Source organism: Ictalurus furcatus, chromosome 3, assembly GCF_023375685.1.
Source record: "Ictalurus furcatus strain D&B chromosome 3, Billie_1.0, whole genome shotgun sequence".
Lineage (NCBI taxonomy): Eukaryota > Metazoa > Chordata > Actinopteri > Siluriformes > Ictaluridae > Ictalurus > Ictalurus furcatus.
Genome location: NC_071257.1, coordinates 2,988,977 through 3,014,712, shown reverse-complemented (window position 1 = coordinate 3,014,712; position 25,736 = coordinate 2,988,977). Strand labels below are relative to the sequence as shown.

The following is a 25,736-nucleotide window of genomic DNA, read 5'->3' as shown; positions in this document are numbered from 1 at the left end:
TGGATGTTCAGCTGCCCTGAAGTTGTACTTTTTACACCATTTACTGTGCTGCAGCATCTTCAAGACACTCTGCTGGAGTCTAACAAGAACCAGGCAAAAACCGTCACTTATAATCAGTCAGCACTTACAAATTGCTCAGCAAAACCCTCCTACAAGCCAGCAACTTAGCAGAGTGGTGCTTGAAACGTCGCTTGGAGTCCATAACCTTAGTAGCTATCATCTGAAGATGATTTACGGCCTGCAATCATATGAAATCACCAGGCGGGGGAATATTAAAACACGATGTTGACTTCGCTCCATCACACTGAATGATATGGCCTCTATTCTTTGCTGGCTGGACTTATTGAGGAACTGCTGAATGTGGTGTGAACATACAGCTTTATCAGGTTTATAGCATTTGAACTGAAGGACTTTGTGTTTAAAGAGGTGCTTTGGCTTTTGTTTTACGGTCCACTGGGAGTAGATTCTCCCGTCCAAAGCCCAGAGGGTCAAACCGTTTGTGGGTGTTAACTAAATTACCATCTACGTTGTACTCATTGGCCATTTTATCAGATATACCTATCATTAATTCTTTTGGTCCCCAGTTAGCATGTGGACGAAGTCGACCTTGGAACAAGGACGTTGTTTGTGGAGTGATGCTGGATTTCAGATAAAAATTTCTGAATGCTTGTAATAAAGGCAACATTCCTGCCTTCTTCGAGGTCGTGTCTCTGATAGCTTAGTCGTTTTAAATCAAGCTGGAGTAAATAACTATAGCACTGTTGAGATATGTGATATTATTTGAATAAATAATGAAGCATCTAGAGTGATGCTTAGTGGTGTATGTGGTGCTGGTATGAGTGTATCAGGTGCAACAGCATTACTGGTGATTTTAAACACCGTCCTTTATTTAATTTTACTATTGGGTTAAGGAGCCGGAAATATCCAGCTGTAAGAGTGGTGCTGTAATCAGATCCTGCTGAAGTTTAGAGAATAATTAACACAAATTAAATGTACACCTACGGTGCAAGAGGCAGTTGATACACTCACACATCTTTAAACACTGACAAGTTCAGTGTGACCAATACGTAATCATTTTTAAGGTTGGGTTTCCCCAACCTTTTTTGTTTTGGAAAGAATTCTACTGCTGGCTCCCAAAGTTCCTAAATGCACAAGGTTAAAGTTCAACCAAATTAACTTGGTCCAAAGCAAATGTAACGACCAGCCTATCAGTTACCAACATTATCACTGGTGTGCATGGCTCTTCAAATGTAAAATCATCCATATTGGATTTTTAAGGTACACTGCAGTCAGTTCTCCTGCTATTCATGCCCATATTGTTTTGATATTCACCAATTTGAGCGATACGTCGCTTGGCACAGGTGTTTGAGTGATCTCGACTGTCTCTCGATCTCCCAGCTCCTTCATCATTGTCAGTGTTCCTCGGCCCACCCGGAGCCCTCACGATCGCAGCCTAACCAGGACCAGACCTCCAGCTCTTCCTCCCTTTCCTCCCTGCTCTCCTTTCTTCCGTCACTCTTGTCTTTTCATCTACGCGAGCTCTACAGTACATTTGCAAATCATTTATTTCTCTTTGGGTCCCCCCCCCCCCCCCCCATCCTGCTCCTCTCCTTGATCAGAAATCAGCGCAGTCTGGAACTCGTTTTTAACGCGTTACTTGTAGCGTACCGCTGCCTATTGGGGGATATTTTGCACTTTCAGGCTTTTTATTACCAATAAGAAGAGAGGCCTGGTGGGGAAGATTGCGAGAGCATTGTGCTCTAATGCGCGATTGCACACGAATGGTTTTTAAACAGCGAAGCTTTTAACTTGTGCCCCAGTAAACAGCGCAGTCGCCTCCAAACAGGAAGCAGCAATTACCTTGTTTTTCTTCCATGACTTCCACGACTTTTAATGAGAAGGAAAAAAAGAAACCCCAGTACGCAGTAAAAAACGCCTGCCATCTTAGCTAGTTTTCTAATTTAGTGAAGTCGCAAAGTCAGCACAAATGCAGCTCCTACGCTGTGCTGTGCTTAAGCCTCTGCTAAAGATTTTACATTATGACTATTACCCTCAGTAAATGCTCCTTCTATTTTTAATGAGAGACAATAGGCTTTGCAGCAGACTGCAAGGAAACTCAGCTTGCTCATAACAGTGGTGAATTATACATGGTGGGGGGGGCCGGGGGGGATATGCTCTCAAAGCCAGGTATCTTTTGTGGATTGGAAACAGAAACAATATGTGATTAAAAGGAAAAAAAAACAACGCTGAGCTTCAATCTTTTAGTAAAAAGTGTTTTTGTAGAATAAAGTGACACCCACAAAACTCCTTAAAAGGCAAAAAGCGCACAATAATGACATAATAATGACTAAACAGTGAAAGAGTGTCTCACAAACATGGTTTTCTCAAAACCCTCCAATAACGCAGCTCAGCCACCGCAGCGTGTCCGCTATCATAGACACACACAAGCTCTTTCATTTTGTTTGACCTAATTGTATGGTTAGTCTTATTTGTCGTAGTATGTAGATTAATGTTTAGCTTTCTTTCGAGTCGTTAATATGAAATGACAGAGTTTCACCAACTCTTGTAAGGTGAAAAGGTTTTTCCAGACTAAGCGGAATACATGCAAGACGTCTCTTGGGTAAATGCTTATTTGAGCGATTTATTAATATACTTCTACGGATTCGGTTCGAGAAATCAGGAACATTGTTTTAGTGCTTGAATTTCAAAACGTGTGAACAACTATACGCTGTTTCCTAGACGCATTCATAACATTTCTTTAATTACGTTTATGCCCGTTGCACGTGTTTTTGCGATGGTGTGCATGACGGGGTTTTTTTTTTTTCCTCGTATGATATAAACTGTTTTTTTGGCTGGCCGTCTCAAGCTTGGACAAACCTGTCAGATGAGGCCCGTGTCTTTCACAGTAGCGTAGGCATTTGTCTTCTTCTCCACTTCATCTTTTAGGTGCACTATTCATCTGGCACAGACGGCCGCATAGAGACAGAGTGTAATCTATCAAATGGGCTGAAAGCCCTAATTAACTTGTCTCTGCATCTCGTACACACAGAAAGATAGATGGAGGAGAAAGTAAGACTTTGATTGAACTACTTTTATATATGTTTTTGTTTTAAACTCACAATTAGATGATATAAACAGCAAATGTCTAATACCTTTCAGTTACATCGAGCAAAACATCTGTTTTTGTGAAACAGTGAATGATCCTATAAACAGCTGGAAACATCTGACAAGTAAATGTTAGGGTGGGTTACTGCCGTGTGATGAGATTTTAGTTACCCGTAAACATTACAGCCAAATTTTATCCCGTGCTTCATTTTGATGCGTAATAACGATGGTTCACAGTTGATCCTACACAATTTAGTGGGGTTTTTTTTCTTCTTCCTTCTGTATAACACATTTGTTTAGTTAATTTATTTTGCTGCTATGAAAACGCTTTTCACCTTTGATTCATACACGAGAAATGATCCGGTGAAGTTATTTAGTATGAAAATGATGTTGTTAATAATAAAATATATATATAGTCCAATATTTGCAGTTGCTTTGAAGGAAAACTTGTGTATAAATTTGTGCATATATTTGATGGGGGTTTTTGTAGTATTATTTTATTATTATTACAGTTGTTTTTATTCATACACTCAAGTTTTATTTATTTATGTATGTATTTATTCATCTTTTTGTTTGTTAGTTCTGCAATGTATCTGTAAATTATCATATTAATTCATTATTAATAGGCTTTTATTTTTCCCAGAAAATGTCTTCAAGGCCAAAAGCAGCTGATCTGTTGGATCTATGCTGTCTAAGGCTGAGGATGTAGAAGATAACACGTGGATTTCTTCTAATCCCTTAATGTTTCACTGTGTGTGTGTGTGTGTGTGTGTGTGTGTGTGTGTGTGTGTGTGTGTGTGTGTGTGTGTGAGTGTGTACCTCAGGGCTATAAAGACATGCGTTCTTTGTCTGTTCCTTCGCTTAATCGCCAGTTCTGGGATTTCTGTGTGTGTGTGTGTGTGTGTGATGTATTCGCTCATACCGTAATCAGTTATTCTGGTTAGACTGAGCTATCTTTCAGATTGCTGACCCACATTGTCCACAGATCTGCTTCAGATTTTATATAAATAATTATTGTTTGTTTTCCGAACACTGACCTTAATGTGCCGTCTGCTTTTATAGTCTCTGTGGCTGCGAGCGTAAAAGCCGCAACTTGCCCCTCTTCCCCACAACCAAATCATGTCAAAAAGCAATTAATATCTTAATACCTCCATCAGTCTGCAATGGGGCCATGGCCCTCACCTCTCTCACTCTCGCTTTCTCTCTCTTTCTTTTCCATGCTTTTTTCCCCTCTCCATCAGACGGTGGTTTCCCTGAGGTAAGGTGGTCAGATGTGGTTTTCGGGGCACAAGGACTCCGACTGCGGCCGGTGTGGTCTTTTACCTCGCCCAGTTAAGCACTCAGAAGAGAGAGAGAGAGAGAGGCAGAGAGACCACAGGTCTCGAATTTTAGTCCTCTAATGCAGTGTCCATCTCGCCGTCCGTTTCCTTCAAGATGGCGGCGGCTTCAGTCTCCTCGCTTTTTGCTGTGGTTTCGGCGCAGACGTGATGACACGCTGCAAACCTTTAGTCCGAGGTTCGTTTTAGACAAAATATTTATCGCTAATTGCTCACTTCCAGCTGTGCTAAGAGGAGGAAGTCGTTTAAAGCAGGGACGTTTTTAGCAGCACCGTATTTATTCTGCAGCGTGTCCTTTGGCAGGGCCACTAGGAAACTTGCGGATGGCCTTGGCAATGTGCGCAACGCATTTCAGGATGAAAGAGGCAAAAAATAAATGTATAACTCATGCATTTATGAACATCAAAAAGGAGAAGCTTTCCCCCGTCTCAAACCACATGAATCTGGCCTTTTAGTGTATGTGTGTGTTCATGTCTCCTGTTCAGTCTCCTTCTTTCCTTTTTTCTTTTTCTTTTTCTTTACTCTCTATTTTAATCCATTCAATTTATATTCACCTTTTTTTTTTCCCCCTTCCTGTGCATACATGTGTCTCCAGTGATCAAACTGAATTCAGAAGAGGAGGTGGTGCTAACCAATGATGGGTGCTACCCACATGTCACATGCCGAAATTAAATATTTAAATTCCCTCCAGACGTACAGTACGTCACTGGGTAACTCAGCTTATCCTATGTCCCGTTCTATTTTTCCAAAAAGTGCACATATTATTTTGTATCCTTGTACATTGTTTGCGTGTCCTGACGATTGGAACTGCATTGATGATTAAAGGGTTGCCAGATTGTCCCTGACAAATTGAAAAATCCTTCATTCCTTTGTCCTTGTGCTCTTTGATATACATTTTAAATGTCATTTGGACACAGTTTTAGTCTGTAGCAATTGTGAATTTTTTTAAAGAGGAAATTCAATCTGGCAACCCTGATTTCCCCGACACCAATCCTAACTTTATTGCTCTGACATAAAGAAAATTAGAGTCATGTATGGCAATTATAAATAAAATAAAATGTCAAATGTGGACGTAATTAAAATATTGATAAATTACAATAGATATACAAATTTTTTGGTACACAACAAAAACAGCAAAACTGTCAGCGTTAACCAACAACTTACACTCATCCAGGTATAAAAATAGAGCTCTCTCTATCTCTCTATCTCTATATCTCTATATGTCCATATAGAACAGGCTCTGTGTGCCACTACGTCTCTGCTTTACTTCAACCAACCAACCATCAGCTATTTACATCCGAGCAAACGTATACACACTATACACCATGTGCTGCAGTACACACACACACACACACACACACACACACACACACACTAGCTCTACATCTGTACCGTCTCATCAGCGTAAACTGTTTAAATCCTGTCACGAGACACCCAAACAGGTCACGTTTATAGAACAAAGAGAAAGAAAAGCAGGTAAAAAGATCTAAATGTAAGAATTAATTTAGGGTTTTTTGTTGTTGTTGTTTGCATAAAATGAGCAAATGTGACTTTTTCTAGAAATATTTAATCAAGAGTCACTTGTCTATCCATGGTGCGTTCAAGCGTCGATTGATTTAGTCTGTGCCTCTCTGACAGCACAGATAGAAAGCAGTCATAATTCCGCACACCAGGGATATTACATTCCTGTATCGCTGTCAGCTACATTAACTCACTTCCTGGATCTAAACTCTATTAGCGGCGCAGGCTGCACTGGCATTAATAAATCAATGAAGATGATGGCTGATGATGGGCCTCCCCTTGACATGGGGCATTTTCTCTTTCTACAGACTCACTTCGCGCATTAGTTTATCTGGTAGCATCTCTAAAATGACTTCCGCTTCAGCCTAGCACCTTGCGTTTAAATGCTACTTGGCAGTGAGCTATGAGGCTAATAAAGGGAACATGTCACTCACCCAAAATCTACAAGCTACATCATTTCATAGAAAAATCTGTATTTAAGCATCATTACCTTTTAGCTACATTATCCAGGTAGCTCCAGCGCAAAACCAAAGAAGCAAACATTGTCATGATACAGTTTAAAATGATATGAGTATGATTTTTTTTTTTTTTTTCTGGATTGTCTATACAAGCCCAAATGCATTAGTTCATATGACCTATTCTTTATAACAAAACCTTTGTAACCAAACTCAGGGCTGATGTCCTTCATCAACAGGCTAGCTGTCTCGTCCCATTTGTCAGTCAATTCATATGGCCAGAAGTTCAAAGAGATGAAGTGTGCATAACTTCCTGTCTTGTGTTGTGAGTTAAGTCAGTCATACAATCCAGACCTGTCGCTAGATTAGAGATTCGCGGAAGTGCGTACACGTGGTAGTGTGTTAAGATCGCAGCCTTCAAGATCCCGAAGCTCGTGGCCAGAAAAGTCTATACGTGGACGTCCTGCTATCTCCGTGTAAAAATTCACGTTGATGGTAATCAGTTATGGACATCTGTTAGCTCATGTATGTTGCATGAGGCAGTTAGTGCTCTCCTCAAAGCACATGAAGCTGCCCTTCATGCGTATCACATTAGCCCTTGATCATCCAGATTGGTAGCTACCATGTAATAGCAGGGGTCAGCTGGCTAGGACATGGAAATTGCATGGTAGCTGTTTATCCTACTGTAAAACTTTCCACTATACAAATGATCAAATTCAGGCAAGACGGTGGTGCACGGAGTACCATTGCCACCTCAAAGCTACAGGGTTCTTGGTCCCTGGTTCCCGGCCTGAGCTCGGGTTACTGTGTGTGTGCGGAGCTTCGGCAGGTCTCCCTGTGTGATATCTACATTCGCTTGTTCACGTTCCTCTTTTTACTCTCTGATTTGATTTCAGATTAAATCAACATAAGAAACAGAGCCTGTTCCTTTTTACCTCTGACAGAAGTTGTGGGTTCGGTTGTTTCTTGATTGCCATGTTTTTTTTTTTTTGTTTTCTGGCTTGCGTCTCAATTGCCTGGATCGTTCTCTGCATTGCCAGCAGTTTGTTAACTTGTCTAAGGATTTTGGCATGATACCGGAGTTAAAAAAAAAAAAAAAAAATCATCCATGAAGCAGTTTATATGGAGCCACTATGATGAGAAAAAAATCCACAATGAAATAAAAGTTCTGTGGGATTTCGCGAGCACACTCTGCGGTTTTTGGTATTGTCGATTCTCCATAAACGTGTCCACGAGGCAAATGATCCCGGCATCGACGGATTACTGTAGTGAGGTTACAGCTCATCTTTCTTCTTTAGTGAAAAGCCGTGCCTTCAAAAAAAAAAAACAACGCAACAATGCTTTTATACCACTGCTCAAGGGCCTGGAATCAACTACTATCTCACACACACACACACACACACACACACACACACATACACACGAATACTCAGATCTCTGAAAGGGCTGGACTGATCAAAGCAATACGCAAGGAAGGAGAGGCACATGCACATGCACGCATGCACAAACAAACACACACACACACGCAGATACTTCCTGCCTTTTTTCCTCATTTCATCTTCCCTTGCAGGCATATGGTGTTAATTGCATCAAAAGTGATGCTCTTTTTCTTTTCTCTAGAGGGAGGGCACGCATGTCACTGATGTGAAAACGTGAAAAATAAGTTCAGCTGTTAAATCCTGCATCAAGCGGAACTCCTGGAAACGATTAGACGCTACAGACGGAGCGGCAGCGTCTGTTCTTCCGTCTCGATGTTTGGTAGTGTGTGTGTTCATCTCAGACAACATCTGCGCCGAGTGCCAACAATGACCTAGTGCAATGGGTCGAATAGGACCCAATCTTACTTCGTAGCACTGCACAGTAGGGCTTGATATTAACGTCGTAGGCCTAAGCGTTTTTCGAAATGTAGATTGCTTTTATATGTTGCTTTTATTTTGTTCGTCATCATTTTCCCTCTTCTTGACCATATGTTGGTGCATCTAGCCTAGTAAAGCATCTGCATTGTGAGAATATCCGTCCATCCATCCATCCATCTATTTTCTATATCGCTTATCATTACTGGGTCGTGGGGAACCTGGAGCCTATCCCCGGGGGCACAGGGCACAAGGCATGGGACACCCTGGATAGGGTCATTGTGAGAATAGATAAAGTATTATTATTATTAACAGGATTTATATATCAAGTTCTGAGAAAAATCAGCATAGTCCAGTCAAGCAAACAAAATAGGGCATGCCCAAGTGTGTGTTTCTGGACGAGCTTACACGGCGCTCCCTTGCATTTATTTACATATCTAGGACTTGGTTTCACTTCTATTCAATTTTATTCCTGCCAGAGAGGTCATAAACACATTCATCCCAGCGTGTGCTTTTAAATATTAATGCATGCCATCAGTCCTCATCTGCCTAATGTCCTGCAGTGTCCAATTAAGGTGGAACTCTCGGGAGAACGTGTATGGGACGTTGCGACCCATCGTTCACCCACTTTCAGGACCATTCAAATGGGTTTATGTCCTCTAGCATTTACATTTATTCAGTTAGCAGCTGCTTTTATCCAAAGCGACTGACAGTCCAATCCAATGGGGCATGAAGGCTGGAGTATCCCCCAACTCCTAATAAACACTAATAAAGACATTACATCCTCGTGATGCCCATTTTCAAACAGGTACTGTTCCTGAATTTTAGTCTTCATCGCACAATCAATTTGTGTCATTTATCCATCTTGTGTGTCATTGTTTTTGTAGGCCAAACCGAAGTAAATATTCCTGCCAGATTGACAAGTCTTAGATTTTCTTCATACTTACTGTATGCTGTGAATGCTGATAAATGTCAACTAGCCACATATTAATAAGCGCATTCACTGAACAGCTGATTTGCATTTAGTGACAACTACAAAACTCCACAAAAGCCAAAGCTCACAGGAAGCTGAAAATGACAAAATGACAACTATAAAGTGAAAGAGCACCACCTGAGTGTAATGTGCACTAAATCTTCCAGTAATGCAGCTCAGCCACTGCAGCATGTCAGGTGCAATAGATGCACACTAAAGTTTTTTTTATGGAACGCCTTTACTTTTGTTCTATTGGAATAGCTAGTGTTACTTGTCTTAATCTGTGGATCTCTTTTTGATTGCACTTTGAGTCTCAGAAACTCAGGAGTTACTTTAGGATATGAATGTTTTTTCCTAATTAACTGTATTTTCATGAATACCACATTTCATGTGTAAATGCTCAACAATTTACAGATAAATTAGTTAATATCCAGCTCAGTAAATGACTGTTACTTTAATGTTGACATCAATTATGTAAATCAACTTATAAAATAATGCTCAGGTGCACTATGAAAATCCAGGTAAATTAACTGTTAGCCTATAGGACAGCACCAATTAAAGATTCATTACTACCTTGTCTACTTTATATGCCATCCATCAGGAACAATGATTATGTAGGTGTACTAAGGCTTGAAATGTCCTGCTGGTCTTAAATAAAGTATTTTTGAGTAGGACAGGGCTCATTTTTGCAGTTTTTCAGCCTTCCAACACTGACAATAAGGAATCCTGATATAAACTATAAAATCACTTGCATGCTATTTATCATTGTACAGTACTGTATGAGTTTCCCCCAAAGAATTAGACACTAAAGCAGTCTGCTCCTGCTCGAGCTGCTTTTTAAAAATCATTAGCATCACCTCACACCCGGCCCCTTCACTTCAGAGGCCCACTTTGTGCCCTTCACCTCTCCACACTGCTTCATCCATCTTTTCAGCGGTGGTAAAAGAAGAAAGAACAAATGACATGCCGCTCTAATCGCTGTTCTAATCAATGCCATTACTGCGACGCTCTTCCCCAGGTCCGGCATCTTCACCTCTGGGGTCACGAAAAGGTCCGGCCATGCTCAGACACATGCGTCAAGGTCAAGTTCAAGGTCAAGGGTTGAAGGTCTCATTTCTAGGGAAAAAGGTCCCAGCTGTGCAGGGGTGTCCACGTCTACCGGCCAGACCGCAGGTCCGTCTGGGCAAGTGTGAGGTCGTGACCCCTGCTTTTGTCCTTAAGCAGCGAGTGCCTATTTCCTGATGTTCCTGCGGTCAGGCACGTGGCATGAACAAGCTGCTAGAAAGAGGAAACACATCTTTGAAGACAATGAGTCTCCCTGTTATTCTGCCCTAGTGGCCAAAGAGGGGTCACACTTTCACCATCAGCCTACACTATTAAGCAGACATTTGAGCCAATAATTAGTAGCAGTAATGTCTGACCAAATGTGCAATTGACCTGTAATATCAGCTATCATCTAACCGTATGTCCCAAATACATTATACCGTAAAAAATGTCATTGTATAACCATATCCAAAAGCACTGTGGACTCCTGCCATGCCCATCCATGTACTATGCCATTTGAGGACACATTGTGGCCTATACAGTGGATTGATGTGATTTGGGACACACCCATAATAGGCTGCTGATGGTAAGGCAGATGCGTTGGTGCTTCTTGGACAGGATGTGACTATTCCATCACGGTAAGGAGATCAATCTTCTAATTCCAGTTTAATGGTACGATAGAAAACGTGCTCGATTCTCCAGTCTAGGGCACCGGAATAGATAAATTTTGTCTTTGAGCATGGCAGTGATCAACAGAGGTTACTAAAAAGTGTGGCTTACGTAATCCAGTGCTACCTGTACAACCTCAGAACTTTTCCAGGCCAATAATCAAAGATGCAAGCCAGAAATAGGGTGTGTGTATTTAACATGGTCTCACAGCTGCACAATGGGTTTTGCAGACCATTACAAAGGTTAAGGTTAGGGTCAGTGGTTACATTTTCGAAAGAAAGGTTAACCTGAGAAGGTTCTCTGGTGGGAACCCAGAAACGTTCTGTGTACAACCATACTTTATTTTGCTTTTGCTTTATTTAGGGTTTGGTTCATTTATCTTCGAATAAATCCAAATCTCAAAATGTGTTTACTTTTTTTTTTTTTTTTTTTTTATGTATGCGCTATATTGGATATAACAGAACTACTCTATATGGCACTGGAGCCTAAAAATGTGTAACTCTTTATGCTTTTGATTCACTCTGCCTAGTGCTCAGTAGTTTTTGTGAGAAAGATGAAACACTATTTTACATCAAATGATATATGGCAGGTTTCATTTCAAAATAATTTAATTATACGTTGTATTTTACATTTCGTACTTTCGTATTTTACATTTCGTACTTTCGTTTCATTTCGTCACCCCTGATAACCTGGAGAAAACTCATATTATTTATGTTTAGTTTTATTCATTCATCTTCAGTAACCACTTTGGTCAAGATTGGGTGGATCCGGAGTCTATCCCAGGAGCGTTCCTGGGATAGACTCCGGATCCACCCAATCGTGACCAAAGTGGTTACTGAAGATGAATGAATAAGGTGTGTACAAGGTGGGAATAGACCCTGTAGTGTGGTGATGGGAAATTGACATATGCGCCATAGGCTGTATATTCATACCTTTCCTCGTGGTATTGTTTCACTGTTTCTCCCTCACTCGGTCGAGTTCATACAAATTTCTCACGAGATTGGTGCGGTTGGTGTGTTAGTCACTGTACACGGCAGCCGCTCTCAGATGGTTTGTATACTTCCCTGTCATATCCATAAACCCCAGAATACTTGATCTTTGATCTTTCAACATACACATGAGTCACACTGTAAACTCAGTGTGTTCTGCGCGCTCTGATTGGCATGCTGGGCAAACACTGTCAATCTCTCACTTGATTAAATAAAAGTGTGAGATTTGCCAACTAGACATTTTCTGTGCTGCAAACTTAATTTGCAAACCCAGATCACATCCAAATCTCAGCATCTGAATCAGAACTTGATTGACCTCCAGGAGTCCTCTTGTAAAGCATCGGGTTAGCAAAGAAAAATTCAGGAAAAGCAGAAACGAATATAATATACATATAAATTTCTAAATGAATGCATTAAAGAGTCAGCTGGTACGAATTCCCCAAGTATTGTGGCTGCTCAGTGTTTAGTCCTAACCTCAATAGTTGGGGCTTTCTGTTAAATTGCTATTCAGCGTTGTCCTTAAGGTTCTGTTGGGGGTTTTTTTGGTCCAAGAAATGTTATATATCAGTATTCTACCATGTGATGAATAGTGACATGAGAGGGATATTCCAGGTCATAATCAGACAAGAAATCATCTAACATACACTATATCTCCTGATTATTGATTTCACCTAGGATGAAACATGTGTACCACTGCCAAGCCACTGCATGTTTGTGCCTTAACTCCTGGTATTTGGTTTCTTGTATTTTGGACTTTTTCCCAGTTTTGTATCTGGATTTGCCTTTTGTTCATATGCTCATAGAAAAAAAAAAAAAAGGCCATGCTCCTTAAGAGTTCCTTGTGGAACAATGGAAAAGTATGATGTGTCATTCTTTAATAAATAAAATAAAAATTGTAAATGCGAAGTTGCTGTATTCTAAGGGGAATAAAACACTCCATTTCACATCGGGATGCATGACGCCATCCTGTGGTTGTTCACTTTCCTATAACATCATGTTCCTAAGTATTATTCCTTACTTATGCAAATTAAGCCACTAACTGTAAAGTACTAAACCGACCCCTCTGATAAATTTAAATTAAAATGTCGTGTATAACTTAGATTGGGGACTTGGATTAACAGTTTACAACTTTTGCAGTGACCTGACTACAGTACAGAGTCATGTGGTCTCCTGGTTACAATTATAAAGTAGAAGAGATCTGTTGTGAAGCAAAAGCTTATAGTAAATAAAACAGGAGCTGGATGAGAAGGCCTCTTCTGTCATTCTCTAAATCGCCATTTCTCTCCATCTCTCTTTCTAAACAAACACATGAATTATACACGGGTTTCTGTATCATTCATAACAGCTGCATTAACCACACAACCTCCTATTAGAACTTGCCAAACCTATGAGAGAGAAAAAGAGAGCGAGACTTTAAAAGGAAATGTAAGGGTTCTGGACTTGGTGTTCAGGAAACCATAGGAGCGTTATTAGTGTGCCTTGAAGCTCAACCTATATTTCTCCTCCACTTTCTTCTCCTCATCTATTTCTCCATCCTTTCATCCTCACCACTTTCTCCTTTCTACCCTTTCTCGTCCCAGTTCCCACCACTGCCCTGAAATATAGTTTATTGAGTTGCTAACCTCTGCATTTTTTTAAACAGTTTACAGACTTATCAAAATTCAGATTTCAAAAGCAGCAAAATGATTGCAAGTTTATTTAGGCAATACCAAGCTATTCATTACTGGTCAATTTTCACTCTTTTAGACAACAAAGGCCAAATTACGCTCCGTACGTAAACATATAATCTCAAAGAAAGCCTATAATCCAACAGCTACGGACTCTCAAAACCCTGCAATCCAATGTCATACACAAAAGCTCCTCCCGGGAAGTGAAGCCTTTGTGGTTGTAAATGAACATCACATGCAAGTGAGAAGAAACCCAAGCCACTACGGACAACACCGCTTCCCACGACTTGACTTCCTGTTGACCTTGGTCATGTGACCAGAAGTAGGAAGCTGGCTTTGAGAATGCTGCTGGGGTTTTGGGGTTTAGAGTTTGGTCAGTTTTATATGGCCAAAGTGGACACTGCTATTCTGTTTGTCTCCTCAGAAGCCACGTTGGTTTCTCTAAACAATAGCTATTACTCTGAGGGGGGAAAAATCATCATGCCTTATCAGTATTCCAGTCAGGCCTGTCCCAGTCATACAGCGGAAGAAATGACATTGGGCTATATATGTACTGTAATTCATCACATTTACAGTTTGGGGCTGGTTTACAGGAAATGAGGTGGTTTTTAAACCTACTTTAATATTTTTGACTTTAACCTTTTTAACTTTGACTTGTACAAATGTAACAATCATCCGCTGTCACTTTTTAAAGTGCTTTCACTTTCAGACAATTTACACGTTTATTACAAGGAAGTCTCTCGGGAAAACTTAACACTAACCCTTCGAATGTCATTTGACCATCTGCAGCTGAATTTCCCAGAAATTCTTCAGCTTCTGTGCATTTTGAAGCAACTTTAATTTGAAGCACTCTTCATCAGAAATGAATTCACTGAACTTTTATTCACACCACATCGTCCTAGGCAACTCCAGACCTTCTAAGAATTGAATAGAGGTGCGTAAAGCAGGTGTCCGGAGATCCACCGTAATTTTTTTTTTTTTTTTTTTTTTTACTGAGACTTTAACGTTCCCCGTTGGTCTTCTGACAGCTGGGCTGAGTTTGGGGGAATCAAAGGCTTTTGAATGCAGATCTCTAGAAGTGGAGCACGCAAGAGAGATACACTGTAAAGCCACAACTCATGCACACTCATTTGCACTTTTTTTTCTGTACATCTATTTTTCTCCACAGTTTAAAAAAAAATAAAAAATTATACTTGCCATGTCTGGTACCATCCTATGTTCTTTCTTGCTTGGATCTCTGGTGCCATCTGTTTTATCAGTCTGTTCGACTAGCTTTTCAGATACTTCTTTTTCTAAATTTTCTTTACTAGATCAGGAGACACTTTGTAGGCGGGTATCATGTATGAAAGCCACCACTTGCATTCTTGCTCCTCTGCCTTCAGGTTTATTTAAATCTTGTTTGGACTCCTTGTGTCCGGCTGTCCTCAGCATAATAAATGACTCCTTGTCAACTGGTGTTGTGCCAGCAGTATTGAAAACTGCTGCTGTAACTCCAGTCCTGAAAAAGCACAACACTGATCTTAATCCATCCATCCATCTTCCATACCGTTTATCCTTTTCTTCAGGGTCACGGGGAACATGGAGCCTATCCCAGGGAGCATCGGGCACAAGGCGGGGTACACCCTGGACAGGGTGCCAATCCATCGCAGGGCACTGATATAAATCATTCGAATAATTTTCATCCTATTTCTAATATCCCATTTTTGGATTAAATTTTAGAGAGTGTGTCATTGTTGTACAACTTCACAATTATCTTTCGGTTAATGATCTTTTTGAGCTCGTCCAATCTGGTTGTCGAAAACTTCATAGTACTGAGTCTGCTTTGGTAAAAGTCACTAACGACGTTTTATTAGCTTCTGCCTCGCTTTCTATTCTTATTCTTCTTGACCTAAGCTCGGCCTTCGACGTTGTTCATCACACGTTATTACTCAAACAACGTGTCTGAAACCTTCTTTGTTGTCTTGGGAACTGCCCTTACTTATACCATAGCACACGAAACCACAAGGATTGTGGACTTCACTTGACAGACTAGGGCCTTTTCTTGTCCATCCACAGCTATTGACCTGCATGTATGAGAGACACGGTGCTGTCACGATGACCTGACAGGATGTCTGTGAATTCTGACCGCTTTGCACATATCTCATATTAATAACACTTAATAACGTAACTCTACTGTGTATTTAAATGTAGGTACAACCACAGATAACGGGTTTAGATGACATAGCTTCACCAGAATAGGAAATATTGAGTCATTTGATTAATCGTGTTCTTTTTAAAATACGCTTGGAAACCTCGTGTTTTATCGACTATGGCAAATTTGTCTGCAAAAGGAAGTATTAAAATAAAGGACAGCGATATTTCTGCGTGCTGATACGTTTCTCAGCAATGAGTCAACCGAATGAACTAAACGGAAGTGGAAAATAAGGTTGTGGTGACAGCTTATAGACAAAATCATTAGACAAACTGATAAAGATGTGTGAAACAAGCGTAAGGAGATAAGACACTGAAACGCTGAGACATAACCGTGACGTGCGCTCGACCAAACGTTTAAAAACGACATGCTCTCTTCTTCTCCCAGTTTCAAACCTGTACATGTAGAGATAAACTGCCTTCGCTGAACGCAGACTCAATACCATCCTCTTGTGGTTCCTTGTAAAACACTTGCCACCGTTTTACTCCTGAAATAAGATTTCAAAATGAAACACTTACAAAGTCTTTCAAACGAAACATTTTTCGATGGTTTATTAAATGTCACGCAACAGGAAGATGCATCATCTGCTTTATAATACTTTCTCTTTCAGTTTGAAACAGTCAGATCTAATGCGTAGGTGAGGTGAGAAAGATGTGTGGGGGAATTCGGGGAGAAAACACGTGGACGTGCGTATTCACATGTTGAAATCCGTGTCAAATTTGTTCCGTCATCTGGTTTTTGGGAATAGAAAGAATAAATAATAATGTTAAACAATTGGTTTGGATGTTTCTAGAGTGCTGGACTCTTGAGCAAGACCTTTAGACCTCACCTGCATGTTTAGATTTGTACTTCCTCGGTCCTGCATTGCTTTGGATAAAAGCATCTGGCGAATGAATAAATGGAAATGCATGCAAATGTAAATGTACCTTTTTTAAATAGTATCCCTTCGTCTGTGTGAGCAGGGAGGGATAGAAGAAGAGAGACAGACACAGAGAGGATGAATGGAAATCAGTGAAAAGGCTTCATGTTACATGCACCGGCATGCTTGTTTATATCAGGGTGTGCACCTTGTGATTTCTGGTCCACGAGTGTAAATTACATGTCGCCACCATTAAATATTAAACCCAATCAGCGCTTAATTATTGATGCCATTGCCTTTTATGCGAGCGTGCCATTGGTAGTCGAAGCATCTGGCGGAGAGCTTTTCCTGCATTAGGATCTCCTTGAGGTTAGTCTCTCTGGCCACGATTCCTGCCCAGTTCTCTTTGGTTTCAGGCTTGTCGATCGCAGGAAGTCAGTAAAAGAGAGGAAAGCGGCCGAGGACTGTATCATCTCGGGCAGTTATGGCCACTCGGAGGAGTGTAAGTGCCTCAGAAAACCACAGCTGAGTGCCGGCTGCAGACGCAAAGACACTCAAGTCACCAGGAGCATCTGTAACGATTGCTGTGGAGTGGTGGGTGAGGTTGTAGAAGGTGGTTTCCCACAATTCTTTTTGGAGACGGCCGATAGCTCTTTCGTTTTTCTGATGGAAGTGCCGTTGTGTTTGGTTTCTCACACATACCACTCAAGCGATGCTTAATGTTATTACATGTAATCAAATAATAATAAGACCGAAATTGTTCCAGAGCTTTCAGATGAGCGTCCCAAAGTTGTAGAAGGGAGGATTTTGGACAGCATATAAATATAAATGTTCCTTCTTCATCATAAATAATAGCACATATTCTCATTCCTCCTCACTTAAACGGTTACATATAGAGCGCTATTCAATTCTCAAATCTGTTTGGCCAGAATGTGTTGATTAATTTTGTATAACAGCAGCAGTGACAGTAGTTCCAGCTGCACGTTACAGGTTTATATTGTTCTAGTAAGAAATCGTTTCGATCATTTCAACATACACAGGGACTGTATGGCAGGTGTTTGTATCATTTAAGCCTAATCATAAACAGAGTTTTAAAAGTGTTTTTTAAAGGTTGGTATTGTTAGGCTTTCGGTTAAGGAGACATCTATAGTATGTAGCGTTCATGGAAGGAGTCTCCAGTTTCAAGGCTTTGTAACAGTCAGTGGTAAAACTTTAAAGACTATAAATGGATAAAAGTATGCCGTGACGTGTTTTATGGAAAGGAATAAAGCATGTTTGAGCAGTGACCCCACTTCATCAATCATCCTATTTTTATTTTTTATTTTCCTATAACACACTATAACTTCAAGTGTTTTATACTTTACATAATTCCTACCATACCTTGCTCCTAAGCCTACTCGTAACCTTTATAACCTTTTATACAAATATCTTCACATGGTAAAGACAGAAGTTCTGGCTAAGTGTATGTAAATCACCAATTGGCAACTCTTTGTCGTGTAGATTACAAACCACATGACCAACGTTAACCTATTAAGGAAGCAGTTTGGGTTCTCTGGGCTTTTATGTGATCCCAGATCCTACATTGATGTGTGAATGAATTGATGACTGGGTGGGTGGATAAGTGGATAAGAAAACTGACAAACAACTGGATGGATAGATGGACACTATAAGATGTCAGACTTTATAATACTCATATAATCTTGTTCTTAAACAGATATCTACATATACATATTGAATATTAGCAAAGAGGGAAATGGGTGAACGTGGGGAATGTAGAAGTCTAATTTCAGAGGTGGCCCGCATTACCATAGAGGCCCATTGAACACAGCTACAGTGTGTTTGATGCTCAGCCACTCAATGGCCCTTTTCATTCAAACCATCTCAAACCCATAAGTCAGGAGAGACGTTAAAGAGAAAATCTGTCTAGCTTGCCTGAAAATATTTTCCAAAACAGAAATAAATAGTCCACTTGGTATAGTATAAAAATTAACTTCTTCTCTCTTTTTTTTTTTTTTTTTTTTTTTAATAAATGCAAGGCGCCAAGAAGTATTTGGCCGGTGAGTCGGAGCTGATGTTCAACAGTAAATAAGATTCAAAAGTCAACCAAGAGATAATCACCATGTTGTAGACTTGTTTGAAAGCATACACACTCATGATGTCCCACAATGCACTGCAAAGGCAGCTTCCCATAATGCAGAATACACATAATGGTCTTCATTTGTAGGAAATACAGTATCGGGCCTATAAAATCTGATATTTAATTAATTTGAAGATAGTAAGTCATCATGGGATAGTGGAATGAGATAAGATAAACACTTAAATAGTGGTCTCTGACATTTTGTGCTTTTCTGTCACCTCAAGATTAAAGGTCAAATTTATATATATATATATATATATATATATATATATATATATATATATATATATATATATATATATATATAAAAATCCCCTCAGTGTCTGTTTAATGTCCGCACAGTGAGTGTTACTGAACTGCAGGAGTCAAGTAACCACAGCAAAGAGAAGGAAAGAGAAAGAGGAAGAAAAAATATTTTTATTTTAGTTCAAATTATAAGGTGTGCATCTGTGAGGATTTGTGGGTGCGCCGTGTGTGTCTGTGTCTGTCACTTGGAACATGTGTGTGTGTGTGTGTGTGTGTGTGTGTGTGCCCAGTGCCCATCTCTCATGCCCACATCCAGACAGTACGGCCCACCCATAGAGAAGAGCTGAGAGGAGCACTATTCTCTGGACGGCCATGATGGCGCCCAAAAAACCAGTGTTCACACACTGCCCACAAATGTGTGTGTGTGTGTGAGTGTGTGCGCCCCTACCAAAACACTGAAAGTTGCTTCAGCAAGTTTGAAGGTGCACATTCGTGTGTTTTCCACTTTTAGACTAGCCAAGTCAACAGTAGATTCTTTACGGTTTCTTTTAATTGAAATGGTTTAGTACATGGTGGTCTGAGCTGAGCCTTGTTTATTTTAATAAATTTATCATCTGAGTATTAATTCCTTCATTTAATTAAGCGCATTAAAAAGATTCAGGCTGTTTAAACTGACTATGTAAACCCACATACCACAGTGTATAAATCATTTTAATACATTTTGCATTTCTCTTTTTTTTTTTAAATAAATAATAGCAATACCCATAACAAAAATTTGCACAAAATTTTACTTAACAATTCATTTATCTCCATGTTCTACTATTTCTACTATTTTCCTTTGTAACTGGAAAAAGGAGGCTTTAACTTTGACATAATAAAAAAAAATGCCATGGCACATGAGCAGGAAGTGCTGTGTGCATTTCCTTGTCTGCAATCACATGGCATAGTGAAGGTCATCATCAATATTTAGGCAACTTAAAGGAAAAAGTTGAAACACTATCTGAGATAAGTTAACATTTCTGTTTTTTTGTCATTGTGTTAAATGATCAAATATAATTGTTGCCATATGGAACTGTGGAATGTGCATTCATGAACTGAAACAGGCCTACATAGCAACATTTTTTTTTTTTTTTTAAATGTTCACATTCAAAGTAAGAAAAACTGTTATGTCATGTCATCGCAACTTATTTTTCTCAATGTTATCTTTCAAGAAAGAGAATTAAGAATTCAACGTAATATAACTTTTGCATGTTTGCTAGATGCCAAAAAACTTTGCAACTAATAGTCTGGAAAACGCAGTAATTAGAATTGTAATCTCATACATTTTTGACTATATGATACTTTCCACCATTGCACATTGTTGCCATACGGCAACAATTGACTAATTATTGACTAATCGATCATCTCTAAGCAGTCTCTGTTTAACTTGGCACAAAGCGAGGGTGCTGAGCAATGCATCACTCAAGCAGGAAAATCAAGAAGAGAGAAGACTAATGTGAAATGGAGGAAGGGGGCGGGGCTTCCCGGATGGTCAGTTATTATCAGAGAGTTCAAAAACACATATGCAAGTGTCAATCATTGCAGATTCACAAGTCGATTGACTCATCTGTCATTATTATTGAGAGAAACAAAAGACTTTGGGTATTTTTGAGTATCTCACAGCAGCATACTCCTATCTATCTATCTATCTATCTATCTACCTCTCTATCTATCTGTCTAAAGGTTGGCAGGTCTAGAAGTCTAGAACATTATCAACTTTCCAATGTGACAATGATTCATCACTATTGACAATATACACTTTATAAAACTTCTAAATATATAAATATATAATATAAAACGTTGTTTAATTTAAAAAATATTTAGGTTGTATTTGGATATAATTCTTAGATCCTGCTTTCTACTTCAGTGTCCAGGCTGCATGAGTTAAATATGATGTACTTTAAGATGTAAGATCATTAAAACTCTATTTAATTTTCTTTTCGCCAAATAATGAATTATTAAACTTTTTTATAAGGTCAAGTTTGATTTCAGACGGTCTTTAAAATTTGGTTTGTTATTGATGCAGGTGTTGTCACTGTAACTTTGACAGGTGATAAAGCTTCCACTCGCTCTGCGTTCATGCATGACCTCTGTTTATTTTCCTCCCGCCTCGGTTGACTGGATTCTGAAGCCAGGCACTAAGGGACTTGGTGTGTACATGCGTGCGCACGTGTGTGTGTGTGTGTGTGTGTTATATACTGCTTCTCCTGGCACATGCGCTTGTTGGCAGTCCTTGAAAAGAAAACAGTTTTCAGGTCTGGCTCAGAACTCTGTCTGCCCCCCGGGTGGCCAACCACCGCCATTAACAGCCTATTCGATCCTAAAAGAAGAAGGTCCCGAGGGAATCATGGAAAAGTGAGTAATACAAATGATTCAAGGGGAAAAAAAAGGTTCATGCAGAAAGAGTATGGCAAGCTCTAAGACAGTGTAGCAACCAAACCATAATGGGTACCAAAAGTAAAACGGGAAATAACCTACCCTTAAAATCTCCTTCCTTTCTCCCTCCTGAGGATGTTTATCTAAAGGCCACCAGCGTCGTCCGTGTGTTGTGCTCAAAAGTCTAATCAAAGGAGATGTGAAGATCAATGAGATATATTGTAACAAGGATCTGAAATGAATCTGCTAAAGATCAATATGAATAGATGTGTGTGAGTGTGTGAGTAAGAGACAGAGAAAGAGGATGTTTCAATCTTTGCCAGGACACAGCATTAATAGACGTATTGGTGCAATCATCCATTAAATGTATTGTAGTTAGCGTGTCTCAAACAGAATACGTGTTTGAACCCATTGCTTATCCCTGACATGCATTAGGGTTAGGGTTAAGAGTCTTGTTCAAAGGGCACACCTTCAGGATTCCCTGTGAATTACATCTTCTTCATGAGCTTTTGATCTTGTAGTTTTCTATTAAGAGGAACTTGTTTCAGTCATACACAAGGTATCATTTCCTGAAGTGTTACAGTTGTAATCATTCAACAAAACCTATCTGGCAAATAGATGCGTGTATATAGTGAGCAAATCAGCTCAGGGAACTACAGCTGTGGGATTCGTTTTGTACACAGCAGTATTTCTTTTCGCTCAGATGAGAAGCAAAGCCATGATTCATCAAGACGCATGAGAACCGAGCTCCTTCACTTTTGGTTCATGCGAATGATAAGCTGACCTGAGCTCCAGTGCTACACTATTTAGCGAAAATGAAAATCATAATAAAGTGTAATTGTGAATTAACATTGCACAATGAATTCTGTGGCAGAATGGGTTTTTTTTAACATAAATAAATAATGTCAAGGCAGTTATTAACTTGTATGTGAGTATTAACTACTATTAAAATATGATTATATTGCTAGTTTTACTGGATCATATATCTTTACCAGAAAAGAATCAGGATATATTTGGATACCATTTCGATGCCAGATTGGACAAACAAAAGAGGGCTGAAAAATGAAGGTCTGACCATGCAACTGTAGTCAAATGAAGGCCTTAGGACATAAACAGATTTATTGAAAACTTGTTCCATGACACCAATGTTGAGATCTCCATAAGCGAGTCTTCTGCCGCGACAAGGTTCTGGCTTTGCATATGTTTTTATACCAATAATGCTAGGATCCATTTCATGTCTCTGAAGCCATTTGAATATGTATTTGACTGTGCAGACAGTCCCTGCTGCAGTGTATTATTGGATGAGTGATATGTTGGGCAAAATGTAAAAAAAAAAAAAAAAAAAAACAGAAGAGAAGAGAAAGCGTAGTTTAAATGCCTACATATTTAGTTAGTCATTTATCATTATAAAGCATCGTGTACCAGTGGATGCAGTGCATTTTGGCTGTGAGGTTTTCTCAGGGTGAGTGAAGAGACTGTGTAAAAAATAATTGGGAAATAGATTTTTAGGCATTTTTAGACAATCTGGTCAATCAGTACCAAGAGGTTTGTGTTTGTGTGGGTTCATTCTGTTAAATATACCCACACTCTGGTCTACCAACACCATCTGACTTAAGACTTTATCTGTTGCCACACACATCACAAATGAAGCACTTAGGTCTGGCTCGAGTTGGGTCTCTGACTGCGCTGGTTGACCAAAAGGCTTGGGCCAGAGAGAAAGACATATCGGTATTTGGTTTCATTATGAAGGCCACAGTGGCCTTTTTGGTGTATCAGATGATGCAATGTGGCTTGAGGCTGATGAATTGACTGAACGGCTCCGAATTAATGTAAATGGATGATCATGGTGAGCGTTAAGAACCGTGAATGGAAACAGTTGTCATGGTGACGGCGTACAACCGACGATGATGTATAATATTCGAATAGCACACCAAAACAAACCAAAGGGGTCTGTCAGATGTCTCTGGGGTGTTTTTTTTACTATATACATATAGTATACATGTTAAAACTTTACTCTGAATGTTAATTACAGGTAACTTTAATCATTTTAAAGATATACTATATTCATCCAATGTCAAACATTCTTTATGTCACACTTCATGTAAGGAATTAAGAATAATTTTATTGTTAAATCTCTCACTCTTCCTAAACGTAAGCCAAATCAATCATAATTATGATTAACCCACTCACTTTTTTTTTTTTTTTCAAATATCTCACCAATTGTGTTGATTTTCATGCTCTGTGTAATGATCATTGGGCTTTCAGGCTCTAATTTTCCCATTAATAATTAATAACCACCACCCAGAATGTGTTTCCAGAGTATAAGGTGACGGCATATTTCCCAATCCTGTCAGAGCAGAAGCACATCCAAAGCGCGCAGGGCCTCCGCCGTCATTTTATCCCCGCCACTTGTAGCACCTGGAGTGCGGGAGCAACAGTAAATCACGTGACCATTTCCGCGCCAAGACATCCTGATCCCAGCCGGGCCGTGGCAGATAGAGGGCACGGTGAAACTCGAGGCGACAGCGCTAAGCACGAAGAAGCGGGAAAGTGGTCCCCTGCGCTCGCCTCGTTGTGTCATCGATGCCCCATTAATGTCACTTTAGCACACGTGTGCGTGTGTGCGTGAGCGTGCGCATGTGTGCGTACATGAAGTGGAGAGCGGGAAAGTCGGTCACGTTGGACACCCTACACCCTCTTCGCGCCTGAAGAGCTGTCAGAGGTGATTATAGTGACCCAGGAGCCGTTCCTCAGGGAAGAGATCGTTTCACCAGTCGGCCATCGAGCCAGGCTTTAATCGGTCTTATCGCTGAGGTGTCCACAGACACTGATCATTCTTTTCCGTGATCATTCTGAATGTGAAGGACAAGCCGATTCTTGCCTTTGTGTCTTTCGCTCTCTCTTTCTCTGTCATTCATTTAGGCTAAGGGGACAGGCGTGTGTGTAGTTTATAGTGTGGCCTGGTCAGTTGGTCTACCAAGTGCCCACATTTCCCACAGATCTATAGCTTCCTTTCCAATGTGAAGTCACACACAAAAAGACCAGGTTATTTCACTGGACTACTGGAGCACCTACGGCATACCACCGGCGATCTAAACCTGAATCATTTCATTATTAAGTAAGAAATGTAAACAATTCACAATTTCTGTAATTACAGAAAAGTCTATGCTATGTATTTGTATCCCTCTTTAACAGGATTGGAATGCATAAGTGTGTGTGCGTTACAGTATATGAAGTTTATTTGGGCAAATCTGAAAATTAAATGGACCCCACTGTGGTGCCATCTCACATCTCCATGGTTCATGGTTCATGGTTCTTAGTTCGATCCTGAGCTCTCAGGTTACTGTCTGTACAGAATTTTTCATGTTCACGTTATGTCTGTGTGGATTTCCTGTTGGTTCTCCAGTTTCCTGCCACCTACCAAAAACATGCCAGTAGATGGATTGGCAAAGCTAAACTGTCCCGAACTGTGAGCGAGTGGGTGAATTTGTGTATACTAATGAATTGCATTAAAGTGAATTGAATATTATGGCTGGGGGGCGGGGGGGGGACAACAATACTTGGAACACTGAGTTATCTGTGAAAACACTGAGTTATCTCGAAAATCCCTCTGTGTGTTTTTAACAGTAAGTGATGCATGTCTTGATACTTAACTCTCTCTCTCTCTCTCTCTCTCTCTCTCTCTCTTTCTCTCTCTCTCTCTCCCATTCCAAGCAGACTTCTTAATATCTAATGAAGCTTGTAGGCAGGGTGCTATCACTGCAAGTACTGACACATTTGTCTTTTGAAAGGATACACACATACACAACACACACACACACACACACACACACACACACACACAAAAAACAACTCTGCCTCCTGGCCTCCCTTGGTACGTCAATAAATAAACCAAATAGCATTAAGCATAACTTGAACTATATGGCTGGGGCTTTAAGCTAATGTCGTTAGTATCAGTGTTTTCAGGTTTGGCCATTTAGATGAAACCTTAAGCCTGCGAGGGAGTAATTTGGCCATGAGGAAATTGATTTCGACCATCAGCACTTTCTGATTCTCAAACAGAGTCCGGCATTAAACGGGTTCTTTTCTGTTAACCACATTAGCCAGGTATCCTCTGGCCTGACTGCCAATGATTATATGTCCACGGTGAGGGATTGCAGGTTTGTGCAAATATGAAAATGATCATAATGCATGCCTGGAAAAGGAAATTAAAGCCACCCATTATGCTGGATGAAAATAGTCTATAAAGACATCAGGGCTGCTATTTTGGCTGTG

At 40.0% G+C, this 25,736-nt stretch overlaps 1 protein-coding gene across 1 annotated transcript in view; it reads left to right on the top strand.

Moving 5' to 3' along the window:
• syf2 (SYF2 pre-mRNA-splicing factor) overlaps positions 1-25,736 on the top strand; it is a 106,108-nt gene that overhangs the window by 62,534 nt on the left and 17,838 nt on the right. The gene's annotated exons all lie outside the window — the stretch shown is intronic.